This window comes from Moschus berezovskii, chromosome 3, assembly GCF_049115385.1.
Source record: "Moschus berezovskii isolate FMDL1 chromosome 3, NW_MosBer_1.0, whole genome shotgun sequence".
NCBI lineage: Eukaryota > Metazoa > Chordata > Mammalia > Artiodactyla > Moschidae > Moschus > Moschus berezovskii.
This window is the reverse complement of record NC_142462.1, coordinates 6009830-6034054: the sequence shown is the minus strand read 5'-3', so window position 1 is coordinate 6034054 and position 24225 is coordinate 6009830.

The window sequence follows — 24225 nt, the reverse complement described above, 5'->3', positions numbered from 1 at the left end:
ATCATTTCCTTTGTTCTTTCTTAGGAACAAGCAAAAGAAAGAACACAAGGCACATCTTTGACTTTCTCTTTTATGAGAAAGTATAATTTCCTGGCATAGAATTTCCCAATCTTAGTATTTTTTTTTTTTTAATCTAGATAGGCAGGGAATTTCCAAAGTCATAAAACTTGGTTTCTTTTTGCTTGACAGTTTTCTACTCAATCATCTTTTTTTTCCTTTTATGTTTAATTATAAGTGAAAAGGGGTTTCCCTGGTGACTCAGATGGTAAAGAATCTGCCTGCAATATGAAAGACCTGGGTTCAATTCCTAGGTGAGGAAGATCCCCTGGAGAAGGAAATGGCAACCCACTCCAGAATTCTTGCCTAGAGAATTCCATGAACAGAGGAGCCTGGTCGACTACAGTCAACAGGGTCACAAAGAGTCAGACACGACTGAACAATTAACACACATAAGTGATAAGAAAACAAGTCGTGCATTCAGCATTTGCTTGGAAATCTTCAAACCAAATGTCCTAGTTCATCATATACCAGTTTTGTTTTCTATGCAGTTATAGCTTACTGCCCCTGTAAAGCAAGGTCTGCTTTCTACTTGTTTTCAATAACACATTCCTCATCAGCAGTATCTTTAATTCAAAATTTCTACCAACAGTCTATTTGTGATGATTTAATTGGAGGGACTGATGCTAAAGCTGAAACTGCAATACTTTGGCCACCTCATGCGACGAGTTGACTCATTGGAAAAGACTCTGATGCTGGGAAAGTTTGGGGGCGGGAGGAGAAGGGGACGACGGAGAATGAGATGGCTGGATGGCATCACCAACTCTGTGGACATGAGTTTGAGTGTACTCTGGGAGTTGGTGATGGACAGGGAGGCCTGGCGTGCTGTGATTCATGGGGTCGCGGAGAGTCGGACACGCCTGAGCGACTGAGCTGAACTGAACTGAAGTATCACCTAAGGAAACATAGGTTTCCTTTCTAATACTCTTCACTTCCATCTGAGTCTTCCCGAGCAGAAAAGTTTTTAAGATTCGTATTACTACTTATAGTCTTATTGAAGGAAATTCAGGCTGTTTTTATCATGCTCCTCAAAATACTTCAGCCTCTACTCAGAGCCTTATTCCAAAGTTGCTCCACCCAAGTTTCAGTTATTTCTTACATCAGTACCCCATTTCTGATAACAGAATCTGCATTAATTTCTTATTAGTGCTGTAACAAATTATTGTAAATTTAATGACTTAAGATAAAATTATCTTACAGTTCTGCAGGACAGAAGTTCAAATGGATTTTACTGGAAAAAATCAAAGTGTGGGTAATATTGTGTTCCTTCTGGAGACCGGGGGTGGGGGCTGCGGGGATAGGGGGAATCCATTGCCTTGCCTTTGCAGTTTCTGGAGGCTGCCTGCTTCCCAGACATCTTTCTTGAATCACTTCAGCCTCCCCTTCTGTTGTCATGTACCATTCCCTGATTATCGTTTTCCTGATTCTTTCTTTACTTTACTCCTTCATTACTTTGTGACTGTTAAGCATACCAGATAATATATGGTCATCTCACCATCTCAAGATCTTTCATTGCACCTGCACACTCGTTTTTGCCACATCAGGTAATATAGTCATGAGTTCTGTGTATTAGGACACAGCTGTCCCTGTACTGTGTGCTCAGTTGCTCAGTCATATCCAACTCTTTGAGACCCTATGGACTGTAGCCTGCCTGGCTCCTCTGTCCATGGGATTCTCCAGACAAGAATACTGGAGTCGTTGCCATTTTCTTCTCCAAGGGATCTTCCCAGCCCAGGAATTGAACGTGTGTCTCCTGTGTCGCCTTCACTGAAGTCAGAGTCTTTACTGCAGTGCCACCTGGGAAGTCTGGCCATCATTGGGGGACCATTCTTCTGACCACCATAATGATGTGGCCAAATTTCTGGGAATAATGGAAATATTTCCCTAAACCATCCTAACCTCCCTTTGCAGAAACTAATTGAAATGAAAAACCTTCAGCAATATAAATCAGGAATGTGTATCAATTGTACTTTCCATCAAATAGAATACGAAGGAATAGACTGGGAAGAGAATTCAGAGTCAAAACAGATTTCATCTTCCAGATAAAGAACAGATTGGTTTCCAGGAAGAAATAGAAAGATCTAGGCAGAATACCCCTAACACAGCCTGAATTAGAAGAGCAGAGATGACAAGAAATACTTTAGCTTGGGAGAGGAAGGAAATATCTGTCAATACAAGGAATCTCATTTCTTGCTATAGGTCAGTATGTAGCCAGGCTTACACACTGCAAGAGGGAAACAGAGCACCCTGAATTGAAAACTTCTCCCTAACTTGTAATTGACCTAATGCATTGAAAATTTTTCTACCATTCATTCATCCATTCATTCATCCACTCAGTCAACAAATATTTAATGAGTACTTTTACACCTATTACAGATTCCTGGTGTTCAACAGTGAATGAAAGAAACTCCTTCCTCTCATAAAACTCACATTCTAAATGGAAGAGAAAATCAATTAGAAAACAAATAAATTGTACAAGTATCAGTACTAAGTCCTAAGAAGGAAGTAATGTAGGATGAGGTAATAGGGAGGGGAAGAAAGGAATAGGGGATATTTGAGCATGAACATTTGAGCAGAGAACTAAGGGAGAAAGAAAACTATCTGAACAAATATTTAGATGGTAGGCAGAGGGAAGAGCAAGAATCAAAAGCATATCCTTGGATAAAGATAGTGAGGAGCCAGTGTGACTGAAGAGGAGGAAGCAAGGGGTCTTTGAAGGATAGGGAAGTTGGAAATATGGTCTACGGTCTGATGTATAGGTCAAGGTTCTTCTGGAATTTAATCTGAGGCTATTGTTCGTGACATTGTCCAGGAGACAGGGACCAAGACCATCCCCATTGAAAAGAAATGCAAAAAAGCAAAATGGCTGTCTGAGGAGGCCTTACAAATAGCTATGAAAAGAAGAGAACTGAAAAGCAAAGGAGAAAAGGAAAGATATAAGCATCTGAATGCAGAGTTCCAAAGAATAGCAAGGAGAGATAAGAAAGCCTTCCTCAGCGATCAATGCAAAGAAATAGAGGAAAATAACAGAATATGAAAAACAAGAGATCTTTTCATGAAAATTAGAGATACCAAGGGAACATTTCATGCAAAGATGGGCTCGATAAAGGACAGAAATGGACCTAACAGAAGCAGGAGATAACAGAAGCAGAAGATATGAAGAAGAGGTGGCAAGAATACACAGAAGGACTGTACAAAAAAGATCTTCACGAAGAAGATAATCACGATGGCGTGATCACTCACCTGGAATCAGACATCTTAGAATGTGAAGTCAAGTGTGCCTTAGAGAGCATCACGACGAACAAAGCTGGTGGAGGTGATAGAATTCCAATTTAGCTATTTCATATCTTGAAAGATGATGCTGTGAAAGTGCTGCACTCAATATGCCAGGAAGTTTGGAAAACTCAGTAATGGCCACAGGACCGGAAAAGGTCAGTCTTCATTCCAATCCCAAAGAAAGACAATGCCAAAGAATGCTCAAACTACTGCACAATTGCACTCATCTCACACGATGGTAAAGTCATGCTCAAAATTCTCCAAGCTAGGCTTCAGCAATATGTGAATCGTGAACTTCCAGATGTTTAAGCAGTTTTAGAAAAGGCAGAGGAACCAGAGATCAAATTGCCAACATCCGCTGGATCAAGGAGAAAGCAAGAGAGTTCTAGAAAAACATCTATTTCTGCTTCATTGACCATGCCAAAGCCTTTGACTGTGTGGATCACAATAAACTGTGGAAAATTCTGAAAGAGATGGGAATACCAGACCACCTGACCTGCCTCTTGAGAAACCTGTATGCAGGCCAGGAAGCAATAGTTAGAACTGGACATGGAACAGCAGACTGTTTCCAAATAGGAAAAGGAGTACGTCAAGGTTGTATATTGTCACCCTGCTTATTATATGCAAAGTATATCATGAGGAATGCTGGGCTGGAAGAAGCACAAGCTGGAATCAAGATTGCTGGGAGAAATATCAATAAACTCAGACATGCAGATGACACCACCCTTATGGCAGAAAGTGAAGAGGAACCAAAGGCCTCTTGTTGAAAGTGAAAGAGGAGAGTGAAAATGTTGGCTTGAAGCTCAACATTCAGAAAATGAAGATCATGGCATCTGGTCCCATCACTTCATGGGAAATAGATGGGGAAACAGTGGAAACAGTGTCAGACTTTATTTTTTTAGGCTCCAAAATCACTGCGGATGCTGATTGCAGCCATGAAATGAAAAGACGCTTACTCCTTGGAAGGAAAGTTATGACCAGCCTAGATAGCATATTAAAAAGCAGAGACATTACTTTGCCAACAAAGGTCCATCTAGTCAAGGCTATGGTTTTTCCCGTAGTCTTGTATGGATGTGAGAGTTGCACTGTGAAGGAAGCTGATCACCGAAGAATTGATGCTTTTGAACTGTGGTGCTGGAGAAGACTCTTGAGAGTCCCTTGGACTGCGAGGAAATCCACCCAGTTCATTCTAAAGCAGATCAATCCTGGGTGTTCACTGGAAGGACTTATGCTAAATCTGAAACTCTAATACTTTGACCACCTCATGCGACGAGTTGACTCACTGGAAAAGAGTCTGATGCTGGGAGGGATTGAGGGTGGGAGGAGACGGGGACAGCTGAGAATGAGATGGCTGGATGGCATCACCGACACGATGGACATGAGTTTGAGTGAACTCTGGGAGTTGGTGATGGACAGGGAGGCCTGGTGTGCTGTGGTTCATGGGGTCGCAAAGAGTCCGAGAGGAACTGAAATGCAAAGATCTAATTTACATTTTAAAAGGTAGGCAGTAGCTTTACTGGCTACCTGGGAGGGATAAGAGCCAGTACAGATAACAACGGTAGTCTTTGGTATTGCACTGACTAAATAGGGCAGATTTAATTAGAACTCCTCTTGAGCACAGCAGTATGGAACAGATAAAGGAAGAAGTGATCCTGAGCTGCTGGAGATAGTGTGGTCTCTCCCATTCTGTTCACCACTTGAAGAACTCTGTCTGTGCATCAGCAGTGAGCATCCCGAACAGTCCCAAAGGGATCAGTGATCACATTTGCACAGAATCAGGCTTCTCCATGGCAGTGATTCTCCATCTGCTGGAGAGTCTCTTCCCCAGAAGAAGAGAGAGAGAGAGATTTGAAAACAAGGTACTGGGAGTAGAAGCACCTGCATGTAGAAAGTGAGCCAGTATCAAGGTGACCACAACAAATTCAGTAAAGAAATCTTTGTGTCAAGATCCCTTCCTTGAGAACTACTGACTCATGTGCTTCCTGGTCTTCCTGGAGCATCTGGTTAAATAAACAGGTAACAGACACAAACCCTTTCCGACAATTACACTGAAAACTTGGAAAAGACTCTGACAGTGTCCAGATGTACAGTATCCGTACCAGGTATGAGAAAATGGCATTTATTTGTGTTGACTTTACAAATAAAGGGAGATCTCTTCTCTTTCATAGATGAGTTGAAAAAAAGATAAAAAAGCACATAGATCCCATAACTTAATTTGCATCAGGAAAGAACAGAAATAACACTCAAGAGTTGCATTTGAACATGGCTGAACTTAAGGGGGCATCTAACAACTCTTTGAGAACATGTGGATAGTTTCCTAGTAAACTCTTACAGAAATATTCAACTTGCATTTTAAGTAGAAGATAATTTATTCTCATATATAGGCATTAACCATTGTGATAGTCACATATAAAGCAATAACCTCTTACTTGAAAAGTTTGTGAAAACACCAAACTTCACTGACTTTTGCTAGAGCTGAACTAAAAAAAAAGATCTCAATTTCTTTAACTTAGTAGGGAAGACAGACATAAATTAATACTGTGTTAACAATGATGACTGAAAAATAGCTGCAAAATGTGTGGTCAGTAGAAGAAATAACTTGGTAAAGAGGCCAGAAATTTAAAAATTAGAAAACAGAAAGTACAAACATTTTGAAAATATGTATTTATCATGACTTTTTAATTTGCTTTCTAAAATTATGTTTCAGGAATTTATCACAATATTAATGACCATTATATCTGAGAAATAAACTCATTAGAATTTATTTTTATTCATATTTGTCATTTTAGTTCTGATTTTGTTATATATATAATAATGGATTACCATTATATAACGGGCATTTATATAATGGGTATTCCAATGTACACAGGACTGAAGAATATATGATAATTTCCATTTATGGAAACAAAGATGGTTGGAATGAGGAAAACTCCTACCCTTATAATAAAAATAAAATAATGTTAGAGAATCTGCAAATTCACAACATTTCTTGAACCACCAGAAAGTTGAGGTCATTGGGTAACCAATTTAACCTGAACCCTAAAGAAATATAAGCTTTTCTGAGTACAGATTATATGTAAACATTGGTTTACCTGGATCAGATTCTGGAGGACACTGGTAAGAACAATTAATCTCAAATATGTGATGAATTGCAAAAAACCGACTGTAGCTAGCAAGGAAGTATAGAACTTCTGGAAACTACAAAAACTAAGAAAATTCAACTCCACTTGCAAGCTCTGCTCCACACACCTCACAGGGCACTCACAAAAATATAAAAGGCTGACAAGAGGCCTGAAAAGGAGTTCCTCACAATGTAAGCCTAGGAGAGAGAAACACAGACCCTGCTGCAAAGGCGCACAATTTCAACTAAACCTCTGTCTCCTCAATCCTACTGGGGAGCAAGTAGCACCTTAAACTGCTGGGTAAGGGACAAGAAACCCTCTTGCCCACAATACACTGGGAAAGCTTGCTGCACGTAAGCTGGGTGAGGGTTGGAGAACTAACTTCTACTGGGTGACAAGGAAGGACATACACAGAGCTCACATCCATGGGGTGAGTTGGGCAGAATGACCTAGGAGGCCAAACTCAAAGCTTTAGGAAGACAGGGGAGGAAAAAGTGCATGAACTTAAAGATGAATCAGTAGAAATTACCCCAAATAAACACAAAGATGAAGACTAAATAGAGATGTAGGGAAATATATAAATTGCCAACAAGTGTATAACTGCCATCTCAAGATCCCAGAAGATGAAGAGAACATTGCAAAATATATATATATATATATATATATATATATATATATATATATATATATATTTGAACAATAATAGTGGAGAAATTTGCAAAATTATCAGACTACAAACCAGCAAATGCAAGTTCATAGACCATCAAATAAGACAGGCACCAAATACATACCTGCATGATGATCTCAATAGAAACAGAAAGACTGTCAAAAAAAGATACTATATCCATTCATTATAAAAATTTTCTAAAATATAAAACTGGGAGAAGAGAGTAGCATTCCCATCTAATAATGGTCCTCTATAGAAAACTTACATCAAATATATTAATGGTGAAAAATTGAGTGCTTTCCTCCTAAGATTAGGAATTAGGCAGCTGCTGTCATCACTTTTATTCAGCATAGTACTGCCAGTCTTAGAGTAATGAGACAAAACATAAAAATTAAAGGTATAAAGATTGGAAAGAAAATAATAAAAATAAAACAGTCTCTTTTCCCAGACGTTTTGATTGTTACATAGAAAATTCCAAAGCATCTACAAAAAAACTACTAGAACTAATCTATGAGTTTAACAGGGGTTGGAACACACACACACACATTATATATGTATATACATACATGATATTTTTACATATTTTGAACGGAAAGTTGGAAAGTGTAATTTTTTAAAATATCATTTAAAATAGGCAACAAAACATGAAGTTTAGCTATAAATATTACAAAAGATATCTAGAGTATGTAGATTGAAAAGTGCAAAATCTTGATGAAAGAAATATATAAAGAGAATATAACATATTCATGGCCTAAGAAAGTCAATATTGTTAAGATGTCAATTCACTTGAAACTGTCTCACAAAGTAAACACAATTGCAAGCTAATTTCAAACAGTATTTTTTTATTTAAATTCAAAGATCTTATTTTAAAATTAAAATAGAGAAATTAGTAAATGTTAATAGACATAGAGGGAGAAAATGACAGTAATAGAAGGGGGTTTTAACACCTGATTTACATCAATGGACAGATGACAGTGACAAAATCAATAAGTAAACACAGGCTTTAGATAACACACTCGATCAAATGGAATAACTGTGTTGATAAATATACACTCCATCAGTGATATATCAAAATACTTGAAAATGTTGTACTATTTTAGTAAGATCTTTTAACTTGAGGATATATAGCAATTTAATATTTAATCTTCCCCTTTGCAAAGACATCTAGAAGAAGTTTCTAGTAAAGAAAGTTTACGGTGCATTTACAACCTAACTTTAGGGAGCATTCTTTGTGTTATTAAGAGATTGGCGAAGTCATAATACTTTCACTGTAGGATATTCAAGTAAACAGCACTGCCGCAGGGCAACCAAGAACTTCTCTACCCAAATAAAAATCCTTATTTCCCTTTGAACCAAAGAATAGTCTCAGCTTGTTCCACTGTGATTAATCTGTTAAAAGCAGCAATATTTTTGTTGTTTTTTAACTAAAATTAAATAGACAAAATAGTTTATAGGTAGTTGCAACAGAATGTACCTGGCACACAATAGGATTAGGGGCTGGCAGGTTGACCTCAATTCAATTGCCAGCTTCACCACACGTTAACCTTGAAATCCAAAGAAGTCACATGACCTTCTCAAGTTTTTTTGTTTTCTGATTTAAGAAGTGAAGAAAAGAAGAAGAAATGAACGAAAATTCTTCATTTATTCCTTCTTTCGACAATTACTTTTTGATTATTCACTGTGACATGCCCTGAGTTAGAGAAGTCAGCAAGAGAATACTCTGAAGCTTACTACAGCTGTTCAGAAAACATATCAATCATCTAATAATATCTCTAAGCATATAAAATCTTGAATGAAGCTCAAAATATTCCATAAGTGTCACGAAAAAGAGAGACATGACCTAGAAGGGGCTGGAAACTTTGAGATGAGGGCAGGAAAGGATTTTTCCATGAAATATTTGTGATGAGATTGTGAGCAAAGAAAAGAGCCTGGGAAATAACATGCTACTTGCCATTAGTTAAGAGCTCAATGAAAATGTCTTATTTTATGCAAGAAAATAAAAACAATCAACCTACAGCACTCATGAAATGCTGTGAGGTTCAGATGGACTGGAGGAGCTGACTGGAGAAAGCAGCAGCCCCTGTTAGAATTATCCTTGCAGGGGAAACCTCAGACTCTAAGAAGTAATGGCAGATCCTCACAGAAACGTCTTTTCCAGAATACTGAGACTTAACTCTTGCCTGGCTCTCTCATCATTCAAGCCCCACAAAGCTTTTAGTAAAGGAAATTTCTCAGTGTCTAACTAGCTACAATCAATACCATCCACATCATTGTCCACTGTGAAGACTATAAAAATAGAACCTGAAATTTAGGCCTAAGACTCTGGGGAACAGAAACACACCTAAGGAAAGGAAAGTGTTTCACTTTGAATCCTGATACTTGATATTTTGACTTGAAATGACAGGGAAGTAAAGTAATGCAAGAAATGAGAGGCTCATAGGGACATGATGCCACTAAGATGTTTCCTATTTATTTCTCTTCTCTGTTAACTTTGACTTTAAGGTTATAAGAAGACTTCTCAGAGCTCTCTAATACAATTGTCTGTGGTGAAGAACTTACAGGAAATGTCTGTCTTTGGAACTGCTCCTCTCAGGAACACCTTGAACAAGCTAGGACTGGAAGAGTTGGTTCTTCTCTCTATCTGCCATAGTCCGTGCTCTGTGGAAGGGGGCTCTCGCAGAACCAGGGCAAGACGGAAAAGCAGAATGGGAGAGAAGTTCGGTGTATTTGTTCCTTTCTCTATGGTTTTCTTCAAAATGAGTACACTTGCCGGGTAACCTTCATTATGCCCTTCTTCGTGACCTTCATCCTTAGGTGTTTTTCATCTTTACATAAAGCAGAAATGCTCCCCCTTTTAACTTTGTTATAGAAATATATAGCTTTAGATAAGTTGGAAGAAATCTTATAGAGAATCTAGTTCACTGCCCACTTTTTAAGTATGAGATAATGGGAGACCTACATAGATACTATCTGACTTTCTCAATATACTGCTTTCAATATCATGGAGTTAAAATCTATTCAGATGCTGGAGGGAGGTGGGCGGTGATTGGCAACAACACCCTGGTTGTTGCAACTGTCTTAAATGGTGATTTCTCAAATGATCCAGACCATATCAATCACTTCTTCAGGGGATATTCTTCTAAATATGTTTTCTCCTTTCTAAACAGATGCCTGTTTTTCCAAGCATTCTTCATATGCTCTGCTCTGTCTCATTAGACACCATGGCAGTGTATCACCTACAGACCGCCCAACCTATGTGTTCTACAATGCAAACTTGCCAGCTTCAAACCTAGGCTTGTTTGTGTCTGTATTCTCTTCCTTTCAGGCTTCTGATGGCTTCATCACAGATGTGACACTGTGTGACTTTCGAGGCTGAGTCATCAAGAGCAGAGGAGATATGCAGATAGCAAATAAGCATAGGAAAAGATGCTCCATGCCATTTGTCAGTAGGGAAATGCAAATTAAAGCAACAATGAGATACCACTGTTATTTTTCAGATTGGCCAACATCCAGAACACCGACAACATCAACTGCTGAGGAGGATGTGGAGCAATAGGACTCTCTTTAATAGCTGACAGGAATGCAAAATGATACAGCCACTGTGGTAGACAATTTAAAAGCATCTCAAAATAGTAAACATGCTTGTACTATATGATTCAGCAATCACACTCCTTGGATTTACCCAGATGAGCTGAAAATTTATATCCACACAAGAACCTAAATAGAAATGCTTACAGCAGCATTATTCATAATTGCCAAAACTTAAAGGCAACCAATCTGTACCTCATAGGTAAATGTATAAATAAATTGTGGTCCATCAAGACAATAAGGAATATTGTTCAGTGGTAGAAAAAAAGAGAAAGAAATGCAGTATCATGCTATGAAAAGATGTAGAGAAAACATAAATGCAAAGTGAAAGAACCCAATGAAATGTAAAATACTATAATTTTAACTCCATGACATTCTGGAACAGGCAAAACTATAGAAACTAAAAAGATCAATGGTTGTTGGAGGTTGGGAAAGAGGAACAGGTGAAACACATATTATTTTAGGGCAGTGAAACTGTTCTGTGTGGGACTATAATGGTGAATATATGTCATATGTGGGACTATAATGGTGAATGTATGTCCAAACCCGTGGAATGTATAACATCAAGAGGAAACTGTAATATAAACTGTAGTCTTTGGGTGATAATGGCATGCTGGTGTAAGTTCAACAATCGTAATAGATATACCACCATGGCAGGGATGTGGATAGCGTGGTTAGAGAGAGCAAAGGGATTGTGGGAACTCTCTGCACATCCTGCTCAATTTTGCTGTGAACCTAAACTTCTCTAAAAAACAAAGTGCATATGTGTGTGTGTGTGTGTGTGTGTGTGCATGCACGTGCACAGGAGCACTGTCACATCTGACTCTTTGTGACCCCATGCACTGTGGACCACCAGGCTACTTTGTCCATGGAATTTTCCAGGCAATGATACTAGAGGAGGTTGCCATATCCTTCTCTAAGGGATCTTACCGACAAAGGAATCAAATGCGCATCTTTTGTGCCTCCTGCATTGGAAAGCAAATATTTTACCACTGTGCCACCTGGGGTGCCCCACCTGGGCATCAGGAGTCAGGAACCAAAAAGAGGAGATGTGGTTGGATCCCAGTGGTGACAAATACAATGCCTGTAGTTTTGCCACACTAAGCAATGTTTCTCCCTGAATGAAAAAACACTGAAAGTTTCCTTATAACCTGTCTTCTTATTTGGTAGCACAGAGCTCCAAAAACAAGGTACCATTCAGAGAGGATAACTATTAAATATTAAAATTGCACATTAAAGAAATGCATTATATATATGTATGTATATTTATACATTATATATGCATATACATTCTTATATATTGTATCAGTTCAGTTCAGTTCATTTGCTCAGTTGTGTCCGACTCTTTGTGACCCCATGAACCGCAGCACCTCAGGCATCCTTGTCCATCACCAACTCCCGGAGTCCACACAAACCCATGTCCATCGAGTCGATTTGCCATCCAACCATCTCATCCTCTGTCGTTCCCTTCTCCTCCTTCCCTCAACCTTTCCCAGCATCAAGTTCTTTTCAAATGAGTCAACTTTTCGCACCAGGTGTCCAAAGTATTGGAACTTCAGCTTCAACATCAGTCCTTGCAATGAAAACCCAGGACTGCTCCTTTAGGATGGACTGGTTGGATCTCCTTGAAGTACAAGGGACTCTCAAGAGTCTTCTTCAACACCACAGTTCAAAAGCATCAATTCTTCGGTGCTCAGTTTTCTTTACAGTCCAACTCTCACATCCATACATGACCACTGGAAAAACCATAGCCTTGACTAGACGGATCTTTGTTGACAAAGAAATATCTCTGCTTTTTAATATGCTATCTAGGTTGGTCATAACTTTCCTTCCAAGGAGTAAGCATCTTTTAATTTCATGGCTGCAGTCACTATCTATAGTGATTTCGGAGCCCAGAAAAATAAAGTCAGCCACTATTTACACTGTTTCCCAATCTATTTGCCATGAAGTGATGGGACCAGATGCCATGATCTTAGTTTTCTGAATGCTAAGCTTTAAGTCAACTTTTTCACTCTCCTCTTTCACTTTCATCAAGAGGCTTTTGAGTTCCTCTTCACTTTCTGCCCTAAGGGTGGTGTCATCTGCATATCTGAGGTTATTGATATTTCTCCCAGCAATCTTGATTCCAGCGTGTGCTTCCTCTAGCCCAGCGTTCTTCATTATGTACTCGTCATATAAGTTAAATTAGCAAGGTGACAATATACAGCCTTGACATGCTCCTTTTCCTATTTGGAACCAGTCTGTTGTTTCACATCCAGTTCTAATTGTTTCTTCCTGACCTGCATACAGGTTTCTCAAGAGGCAGGTCAGGTGGTCTGGTATTCCCTTCTCTTTCAGAGTTTTCCACAGTTTATTGTGATCCACACAGTCAAAGGCTTTGGCATAGTCAATGAAGCAGAAATAGATGTTTTTCTGGAACTCTTGCTTTCTCCATGATCCAGCGGATGTTGGCAATTTGATCTCTGGTTCCTCTGCCTTTTCTAAAACCAGCTTGAACATCTGGAAGTTCACGGTTCACATATTGCTTATATAATTCATTTATTTAATATAAATATATATATCAGTATATAATATATTAAAGCAATGCATATATTCATCTGAAGTCATCTCCACATCTTCACCAGATTTTGGTACTATCATTCCATTTTATTTTAGCTATTCTGATAGGTGCAAAGTTAGGCACAAAGATGATAGGTTCAAAGCTATTCTGCTAGGTGCAAAGTGATCGTTCATTGATGTCTTAATCTTCATTTCTCTGATCTCTAAAGATGTTGAACATCTCAATGCTCATTGGCTAATCATATGTCTACTGCTGCTGTTTAGTTGCTTCAGTTGTGTGTGACTCTTTGTGACCCTATGGACTGCAGACTGCCAGGATCCTCTGTCCATGGGATTCTCTAGGTAAGACTACTGGAGTGGATTGCCATGCCCTCCCCAAGAGGATCTTCCCAACTCATGGACTGAACCATGGTTTTCTGCATTGCAGGCAGATTCTTTATCACTGAGCCACCAGGGAAAGCCCAGTCATATGCCATCTTTTGTGAAATGTGTCTTAATATCTTTTATTTGCTTTCTAATTGGATTGTCTGCATATATATTTTTGAGTTTTGAGATTTACTTATAAATCTTAGATATAAATATGTTTTTTCTCTGTCAGTTTTGCTTGAAATGTACAGGCTTAGATGTTTGATGCAAATTCTTTCTCTTTTTCATTCTCTTTCTCCTTGTTCTGCATTAGCCTGGCTCTTGGTACTTTTACCTATCCTCCTTCTGATCTCTTTGACTTTCCCAAGATATACAGAGATCTTACCCTTTAACTGATATCAGGTATTTTTACTTCTCTCACGTTTAATTCCTCTGGGACAGGAAAGGGATAGAGCACAACTTTTCAAAGAATGACACAACCATTGAGAACACAACGTAAACTCTTTAGAACCAACTAGATCCAAGATAGTTGACAAGTTGACTTGCAGTAGATTCTAGATCTTGAGCCTCATTACATGCTCACTGTAGTATATCAACACACTGAATGACACACCCACAAGTACCATGACAGTTTTGAAGCTGACCTTAGAAGGTCAAAAAGGGGGCAGTGGCCCAATTCTCAGAAATCCCCAGCCGTTCTCCAAAATAGTTGAAATAATCTCTTTCATTGGCCTATGAGATAATCCATCCCGATAAAGCCTAAGAACCCTGTATCATGGAGCCTCTCACCTTCTGAGAGGGTCCATACTCTGTGGAGTGTGTGTCTCCCTGAGTCAACCTGCTTTCACTTTCTGTGGCTTGTTCTTAAATTCTTTCCTGCCAAAGCCAAGAACATACACTTGGCACCATTCCAGGGACACGACTTGGGATGTGACTATCCTCTTGTGCCCCACTTTTCTTTTCTGAAACACCTCTATGTAACCCAAATTTCATCTGAAATTATCTAAGATAGTAATTTCATTTCTATGAAGTAAAACTAAATTATGGAATTCAAATAAAAGTTTAATGAACATTGACCCTAATAAAATCATAATGATAACAAACTTGGAAATAAATATAATACTTTAAAAAAGTGAAAATAACTCAGTTATAGCCATAGTCTAGAATACAAGTTGGAAAAACTGATGGGTCCAAAATTGGGAAAAGAGTACAAGGCTATATATTGTCATCCTGCTTATTTAACTTATATGCAGAGTACATCATGTGAAATGCTAAACTGGATGAATCACAAACTGGATTCAAGACTGCCAGAAGAAAAATCAGCAACCACAGATAAGCAGATGATACCATTATTAAAGTAGAAATTGAAGATGAACTAAAGATTATCTTGATGAGTGTGGAAAAGGAGAGTGAAAAAACTGGCTTAAAACTCAGCATTAAGAAAACTAAGAGCATGGAATCTGGTCCCATCATTTCACAGCAAATAGATGGGAGAAAAAATGGGAACAGTGACAGACTTTATTTTCTTAGGCCCCAAAATCACTTCAGAAAGTTATTGCAATCATGAAATTAAAAGACGCTTGCTCCTTGAAAGGAAAGCTATGACAAAGCTAGTCAGCATATTAAAAAGCAGAGAAATTACTTTGTTAACAAAGGTCTGTATAGTTGAAGATATGGTTTATCCAGTAGTGCTAGCTGCCTCCAAATAGGAATGGGATACCTTCCAAGGCAGTTTCTGCCCTTCCCTGATGAGTAATAAAGAGCCCAAGTCTCCTAAGTTCCAAGCCTCCGAGTTTACACCGTAACACCAACTGCCCATCCCAGTCACTGGAATCCTAACCTTACCTGTAGAAAAGAAAAGTCAAATTTCACTCCCCGGCAAGCCACTGGCACGTGGCTCTCCCTCTCCCTCCCCAGTGGAGGAATACTACCAAAATCTTCCTTGTATGCCTCTTAGGTAGTTAGAATAAGAAAAAGGAGTCCAGAATGGTGGTGGCTAAAAGACAAGGAAGGGAAAGGCCCACAAAAATAGAACAAAGGAAGGTACGAGGACCAGAGTGAGGACCTCAGGTAGAACAAACAGCCCTCCTGGATAGCCCAGTTTACATACGGCAGGTCCGGGGGAGGAGGAAAAAAAAAAAAAAAAAACATGTAAAACAGGACCCAAAGGGCCGGGGCCGGGACTCTATCCCTCTCTTTCTCTCTCACTCGCTCTCCCACTCTCTCTCTCTCTCTCTTCTCTTCACGTCTTTTGGGTCGTCATGCACTTATGCCTTGAGGATGTATTTTCCTTTATTTTCTAAATAAAACTGAGCTGTAACACGAACCTGTGACTCTGGTCTGTCTGAGAGCTGTAATGCTGGCCCATCTAAGGGTGGTAACACTGGTCCGTTGCTTCAAATTTTATTGTGATGAGACAGGACTGAGAAAATTGCACACTCCCCCGACATCTGTGGTGACGTGACTCGGATTTAACCTGACTGAAACAACCTCAACGTGGCTCTCACAAGGAGGAGGCCAAGCACAACAGGAGCCCAACTCGGCAAAAGCTCCCATAGTGGAAATGGAACACAAAGAAAACCCAGCACAGGGGAAGTGACAAGAAGCCCAGCGTGCTGAAAACAAGGACAGTGAAAAACGAACTCAACAGAAAACTCACACAGCTCAGTCTCAGATTCCAGAAGCCCTCCGACTAAGGTAGGAGGTCCTTATTCCTATATCTGGAAGAACATATGCCTTGCAAAATCTGAATTCCCTTACAATCTCTGTTTCTTGTTTCCTTAAACCCCATATGAACAGGAGAGTGGCAGTGGGTGCAATTGAGGCACTCTGGCATAGCCTACTCAGCATGTCCCAAAGGTTCCATTATCTGCTGGGCCTCAGTAGCTGTTACCCAAGCCAGTGGAGGTTCTTCTGTCCTTAATCCTCTTTTTGCTGAGGATCAGGCCAATGAAAACTGTGAGCACAGGTTAGGTATTTAGCAGATTTTTCAGCAGGTTATGAAGGGATTCCTTGGCACATTTTCCCCACTGTTTTTTCCTCCCATCCTTCAGCTCGTCTTCCCTGGGACGTGAGCCTGGCTTCAGGACTTAATGAAGCTCTAGCTCTGATGTCTCACTGCAAAAATTCAGTTAGAGACACAGTGATAGGTAAGAGGTGGATTTGTTATGATTCAGACTCCAAAGGATATGGGTCATTGTAGAGGGTAAGTGCTTAGGCCATGAAATGTGGTGTGGCTAGTTTTTGCAAGCTGGGTGAATTCATATGCTAATGAGTGAGAAGATCATCCCAACCATTGGGGAACCACCCACTCCTCTAACTTTTGACAGTGCCTTGGAACTGTTCTACCACCTGGGTGTGCCATTTAGATTGCAGATTGGGGATCAAGGTTTAATTGAATTTGACTTGTCATCTTGGACCCAATTGACTTTAATTGTGCTATGTCATTTTTTCAAAAGTTGTCCCCTGCCCCCTTCCCCCCTGTTTCATGCTCTTTTCCTGAGCCCCATCCAGGCCCACAATGTTGCCTCTACAATCTTCTGGAGGGACAACCAGAAAACCTCTGGTTCCTGGGAGGTTTTCATGCTTCAACCTACTCAGGGACCCGCCAGTCTGGGGGTGTCCCAGGAGCTCAACCTGCCTTGACTTGCCTAGGGATTTGTTCCTCAAAAGCTTGTCACTCCTCAACCTGCTCTGGGATCTGCCAGTCCAGGGGTCCCAGGAGGTCGACATGCCTTGACCTGCCCTGGGACCCAGTTCTTGGGAGGCCTCGACCTGCCTGGGCATTAGATCTCCAGAAGGCTCTCACACCTCAGATTGCCCGGGGATCTGCACCCTGACCTGGGGATGCCTGGCTCTCAGGTTACAACAGTTCTACGTAGGATAAGCTTTAGAAAGACTGACCCCCAAAGAAGTCCACCCACGGTGATAGAAGGAAGCCTATTATTTGTGGGACTATGCCCAGTCTCAGCAATAACTTAGGAGGCCAGTGAGAACACATTTGTCTTTCTGGAAAGGCTAAAAGAGGCTATGCAAAAGTTTACCAATCTGGAATTAGACTCTTACAAGGGACAGGTGATTTTAAAGGACAAATTCCTGTCCCAATGTGCATATAATATCAGGATAAACTTACAAGAGCTATAGAAGAAGGACCCTGCTGCCTCTTTAGATGAGATGGTCCAGACCTCCACCAATACTTTTTATAACGAGAACAGGAGAGAGAAGCCAAGGACCAGGAGAGGGAGAAAAGGAAAGAGACCAGGCATGTCCAGATGCTGTCTAACATCCAGGGAAGCCCTGTGGCAAACCCCGAGTCCAGTCCTTGAAGAAAAAGGACAAGGGAAAATGCTTAATCTGTAGACAGGCAGGGCATTGGGCCAAACAGTGTCCAAACCGTGACAAGTCTCCTAAAAAGGCTTGCTACAAATGCCATCAATTGGGACACTGGGTGGCACTCTGCCCTTGGGACCCAATAGCCTCAAGGTCAAGCACCAAGCCCTCCCTCACGATGGTTCAACAGGACTGAAGCAACCAGCTGCAGCCAGCCCACCTGTCAGAGTTAACGATCACTGGGCTGGAGACAAGGGTGCAACAGGATGTGGCAGGTAGGTCCAAGAATTTCTCAGTTGACACAGGGGCTACCTACTCTGTCCTGACCTCCTACTCCAGAGCCTTCTCCTCCCAAAAGTTTACCATTTTGGGTGCTACAGGAAGAAAAACAAAATTACAAAAGTTTCACATGAGCACTTCTTCTTTTCTGCGATGGACAAATATTTTCCCACCAGTTTCTAATGGTCCCTGAATGTCCTATTTCCTTATTGGGAAGAAATCTCTCCCTGCCTTCAAAACCTTACAGCTATTGATGTTCTGGCAGAAAATGCTTTCAAACTGTCTTTTGGGGGCAAACTAACTATTTTTACTAGGCACTAAATGAAACATTCAATATTGAAGTAATCCAAGCCTATGCCCCAATCAGTAAGACTGAAGAGGCTGAAGTTGAACGGTTCTATGAAGATTTATAAGACCTTCTGGAACTAACACGCAAAAAAGATGTCCTTTTAATTATAGGGGACTGGAATGCAAAAGTAGGAAGTCAAGAAACACCTGGGGTAACAGGCAAATTTGACCTTGGAACACAGAATTAACAGGGCAAAGACTAATAGAGTTTTGCCAAGAGAACGCACTGGCATAGCAAACAGCCTCTTTCAACAACACAAGAGAAGACTCTACACATGGACATCTCCAGAAGGTCAACACCGAAATTAGATTGATTCTATTCTTTGCAGCCAAAGATGGAGAAGGTCTATACAGATGGCAAAAACAAAACCAGGAGCTAATTGTGGCTCAGATCATGAACTCCTTATTGTCAAATTCAGACATAAACTGAAGAAACTAGGGAAAACCACTAGACCATTCAGATATGACCTAAATCAAACCCCTTATGATTATACAGTGGAAGTGAGAAATAGATTTAAGGGACTAGATCTGACAGATAGAGTGCCTGATGAACTATGGATGGAAGTTGATGACATCGTACAGGAGACAGGGACCAAGACCATCCTCATGGAAAAGAAATGCAAAAAAAAGCAAAATGTCTGTCTGGGGAGGCCTTACAAATAGCTGTGAAAAGAAGAGAAGCGAAAAGCAAAGGAGAAAAGGAAAGATATAAGCATCTGAATGCAGAGTTTCAAAGAATAGAAAGGAGAGATAAGAAAGCCTTCCTCAGCGATCAATGCAAAGAACTAGAGGAAAACAACAGAATAGGAAAAACAAGAGATCTTTTCACGAAAATTAGAGATATCATGGGAACATTTCATGCAATGATGGGCTCGATAAAGGACAGAAATGGTAAGGACCTAACAGAAGCAGAAGTTATTAAGAAGAGGTGGCAAGGATACACTGAGGAACTGTACAAAAAAGATCTTCAGGACCAAGATAGTCATGATAACATGATCACTGACCTAGAGCCAGACATCTTGGAATGTGAAGTCAAGTGGGCCTTAGAAGGCATCACTATGAACAAAGCTAGTGGAGGTGGTGGAATTTTAGTTGAGCTATTTCAAGTCTTGAAAGATGATGCTGTGAAAGTGCTGCACTCAATATGCCAGCAATTTTGGAAAACGCAGCAGTGGCCACAGGACTTGAAAAGGTCAGTCTTCATTCCAATCCCAAAGAGGGGCAATGCCAAAGAATGCTCAAACTACCGCAGAATTGCACTCATCTCTCATACAATTAAAGTCATGCTCAAAATTCTCCAAGCCAGGCTTCGGCAATACATGAACCGTGAACTTCCAGATGTTCAAGCTGGTTTTAGAAAAGGCAGAGGCACCAGAGATCAAATGGCCAACATCCGCTGGATCATGGACAAAGCAAGGTACATAAAAACATCTATTTCTATTTGAATGAATCTGCTAATGCCTTTGACTGTGTGGATCACAAAAAACTGTGGAAAATTCTAAAAGAGGTGGGAATACCAAACCACCTGACCTGCCTCTTGAGAAACCTGTATGCAGGTCAGGAAGCAACAGTTAGAACTGGACATGGAACAATAGACTGGTTCCAAATATGAAAAGGAGTATGTCAAGGTTGTATATTGTCACCTTGCTTGTTTAACTTATATGCAGAGTACATAATGAGCAACGCTGGTCTGGAAGAAGCACAAACTGGAATCATGATTGCTGGGAGAAATATCAATAACCTCAGATATGCAGATGACACCACCCTTATGGCAGAAAGTGAAGAGGAACTAAAACGCATCTTGATGAAAGTGAAAGAGGAGAGTGAAAACTTTGGCTTGAAGCTCAACATTCAGAAAACGAAGATCATGGCATCTGGTCCCATCACTTCATGGGAAATAGATGGGGAAACAGTGGAAACAGTGTCAGACTTTATATTTTTGGGCTCCAAAATCACTACAGATGCTGATTGCAGCCATGAAATTAAAAGACACTTACTCCTTGGAAAGAAATTTATGACCAACCTGGATAGCATATTTAAAAGCAAAGACATTACTTTGCCAACCAAGGTCCATCTAGTCAAGGCTATGGTTTTTCCAGTGGTCATGTATGGATTTGAGTGTTGGACTGTGAAGGAAGCTGAGCGCCGATTAACTGATGGTTTTGAATTGTGGTGTTTGAAGAGACTCTTGAGATTCCCTTGGACTGCAAGGAGATCCAACCAGTCCATTTTAAAGGAGGTCAGTCCTGGGTGTTCACTGGAAGGACTTATGCTAAATCTGAAACTCCAATACTTTGGCCACCTCATGGAAAGATTGACTCACTGGAAAATAGTATGATGCTGGGAGGGATTGGGGGAAGGAGGAGAAGGGGACGACACAGAATGAGATGGCTGGATGGCATCACCTACTTGATGGACAAGAGTTTGAGTGAACTCCGTGAGTTGGTGATGGTAGGTAGGCCTGGTGTGCTACGATTCACGTGGTAGCAAAGAGTCGGATATGACTGAGCGACTGAACTGGACTGAAATAGTTTATTTTAGTTTGTTTATATTCTTATCTTTATTGAAGAATAATTAATACATATAATTGTATTTATTTAGATTTTATAATATGATGAATTAACATATTCAATTATGGTAGAGTAATTAACCATGATCAACATAATCTATGTATTTATCACTTATATAGTTACATACCTCTTTTTTTTTTTTTAATCTGGTGTGAGAGTCCTCAACACCTACCCTCAGCAATTTTCATTATACAAGGCCGTACTATTAACAATACTCATTGGGCTATACATTAGATCCTCAGAATTTTTTTTTTTAAATTTAGTTTTTTTTTTTTTTTTTTAACACAAAAGCATTTTGTGTGTGGTGCAGTCAATTAACAATTTTGTGATAATTCCAGGTGAACAGTGAAGGGACTCAACCACATATATACACATATCCATTATCCCCCTCAGCCCCCTCCCATTCAGGCTGTCATGGAACATTGAGTAGAGTTCCTTGTGATATATGATAGGTACTTGTTGGTTATCCATTTTAAATATATCAGTATGTACATGACCTTCCAAAATGCCTTAACTATCCCTTTCCCCCAGCAACCATCATCTCATTGTCTAAGAATGTGGGTTTCTTTCTGTTTTGAAAGCAAGTTCACTTTTATCATTTCATTTTAGATTCCACATATAAGGGATGCCATATGATATGCTTCCCTCTCTGACTTGCTTCACTCAGTATGACACTTTCTAGGTCATTTCATTTTGCTGCAACATGCATCCATGGCCTTATTTCATTCTTTGTGATGGTTGATTAATATTGTATTATATAAATGTACCACATCTTCTTTATCCATTCCTCTGTCACTGGACATTTAGGTTGTTTCTATAGTTGTCTTGGCTATTGTAAGCAGTGCTATAATGAACTGCGCAAAAGTCTTGGGGTGCATATATATGCACCACATATATATTGGGGTCCATATATATTTTCAGGCCATGTTTCTCTCTATATATATATACCCAGGAGTGGGATTTCAGGCTCATATGATAGCTCTATTTTTAGTTTTTGTAAAGAACTTCCATACTGCTCTCAATAGTGGATGTACCAATGTACATTCCCACCAACAGTGCAGGAGGGTTAGCTTCTCTCCACACCCTCTCCAGCATTTGTTGATTGTGGATTTTTTTGATGCTAGTCATCTGTATAAGGTGATATCTCATTGCAGTTTTGATTTGCATTTCTCTAATAACTAGCAGTGTTGAACATCTTTTCATGTGCGTTTACACCTTCTGAAGAGATTGTTTTTGTAACATTATGCAGTCTTGTCTCCTTTGTCATAGATAATTGACTATAGGTACATGAGTTTATTTCTGGGTTTTCAATCCTGTTCATTGATCTGTATTCTTATTTTTGTGACAGGATCATACTGTTTTGATGACTGTAGCTTTGTGAAAGTGAAAGTGAAGCTACTCAGTTGTGTCCGACTCGTAGCTACCCCATAGATTGCAGCCTACGAGGCTCCTTCATCCATAGGATTTTCCAGGCAAGAGTACTGGAGTGGGTTGCCATTTTCTTCTCCAGGGGATCTTCCCGACCCAGGGATCGAACCCGGGTCTCCTGCATTGCAGACAGACGCTTTACCGCCTGAGCCACCAGGGAAGTTGGGGCACCTGATTCCTTCAGCTGCATTTTTCTTTTTCAAGATTCCTTTGATTATTCAGAGTCTTTTGTGTCTCCATGTAAATTATCAGGGTTTTATTGTTCTAGTTCTCTGAAAAATGTTATTGGTAATTTGATGCATGTTAATCATATCTGACTCTTTGCAAGCCTATGGAATATAACCCACCAGGCACTTCGGTCCATGGGGCCTCTCCAGGCAAGAATACTGGAGTGGGTTGTCATGGCCTCCTTTAGGGAATCTTCCTGAACCAGGGATTGACCCATGTATATTACATCTCCTGCATTGGCAGATGGGTTCCTAACCACTAGTACCACCTGGGAAGCAGAGTAATTTGATACAGATTGCACTGAATCTATAGATTGCCTTGGGTAGTATATTTATTTTGACAATATTAACTCTTCAAATCCATGAACATGGTAGACACCTTTTCATCTTTTATGTCTTCTTTGATTTCTTTCATCATCATCACATAGTTTTCAGAGTACAGGTCTTTTGTCTCCTTCAGTTCAGTTCAGTTAAGTCGCTCAGCCATGTCCGACACTTTGCGACCCGATGAATCATTGCACGCCAGGCCTCCCTGTCCATCACCAACTCCAGGAGTTCAATCAAACTCATGTCCATCGAGTCGGTGATGCCATCCAGCCATCTCATTCTCTGTCGTCCCCATCTCCTCTCACCCCCAATCCCTCCCAGCATCAGACTCTTTTCCAGTGAGTCAACTCATCGTATGAGGCGGCCAAAGTATTGGAGTTTCAGCTTTAGCATCAGTCCTTCCAATGAACACCCAGGATTGATTTCCTGTAGAATGGACTGGTTGGATCTCCTTGCAGTATAAGGGACTCTCAAGAGTCTTCTCCAGCACCACAGTTCAAAAGCATCAATTCTTTGGCGATCAGTTTTCTTCACAGTCCAACACTCACATCCATACATGACCACAGGAAAAACCATAGCCTTGACTAGACGGACCTTGATTGGCAAAGTAATGTCTCTGCTCTTCAATATGCTATCTAGGCTGGTCATAACTTTCCTTCCAAGGAGTAAGCGTCTTTTAATTTCATGGCTGTAATCAGCATCTGCAGTGATTTTGGAGCCCAAAAAAATAAAGTCTGACACTGTTTCCACTGTTTCCCCATCTATTTCCCATGAAGCGATGGGACCAGATGCCATGATCTTCGTTTTCTGAATGTTGAACTTCAAGCCAAATTTTTCACTCTCCTCTTTCACTTTCATCAAGAGGCCTTTGAGTTCCTCTTCACTTTCTGCCATAAGGGTGGTGTCATCTGCATATCTGAGGTTATTGATATTTCTCCCAGCAATCTTGATTCCAGCTTGTGCTTCTTCCAGCCCAGCGTTCCTCATGATGTACTCTGCATATAAGTTAAATAAGCAGGGTGACAATATACAACCTTGGCGTACTCCTTTTCTTATTTCGAACCAGTCTGAAATATAGTGCA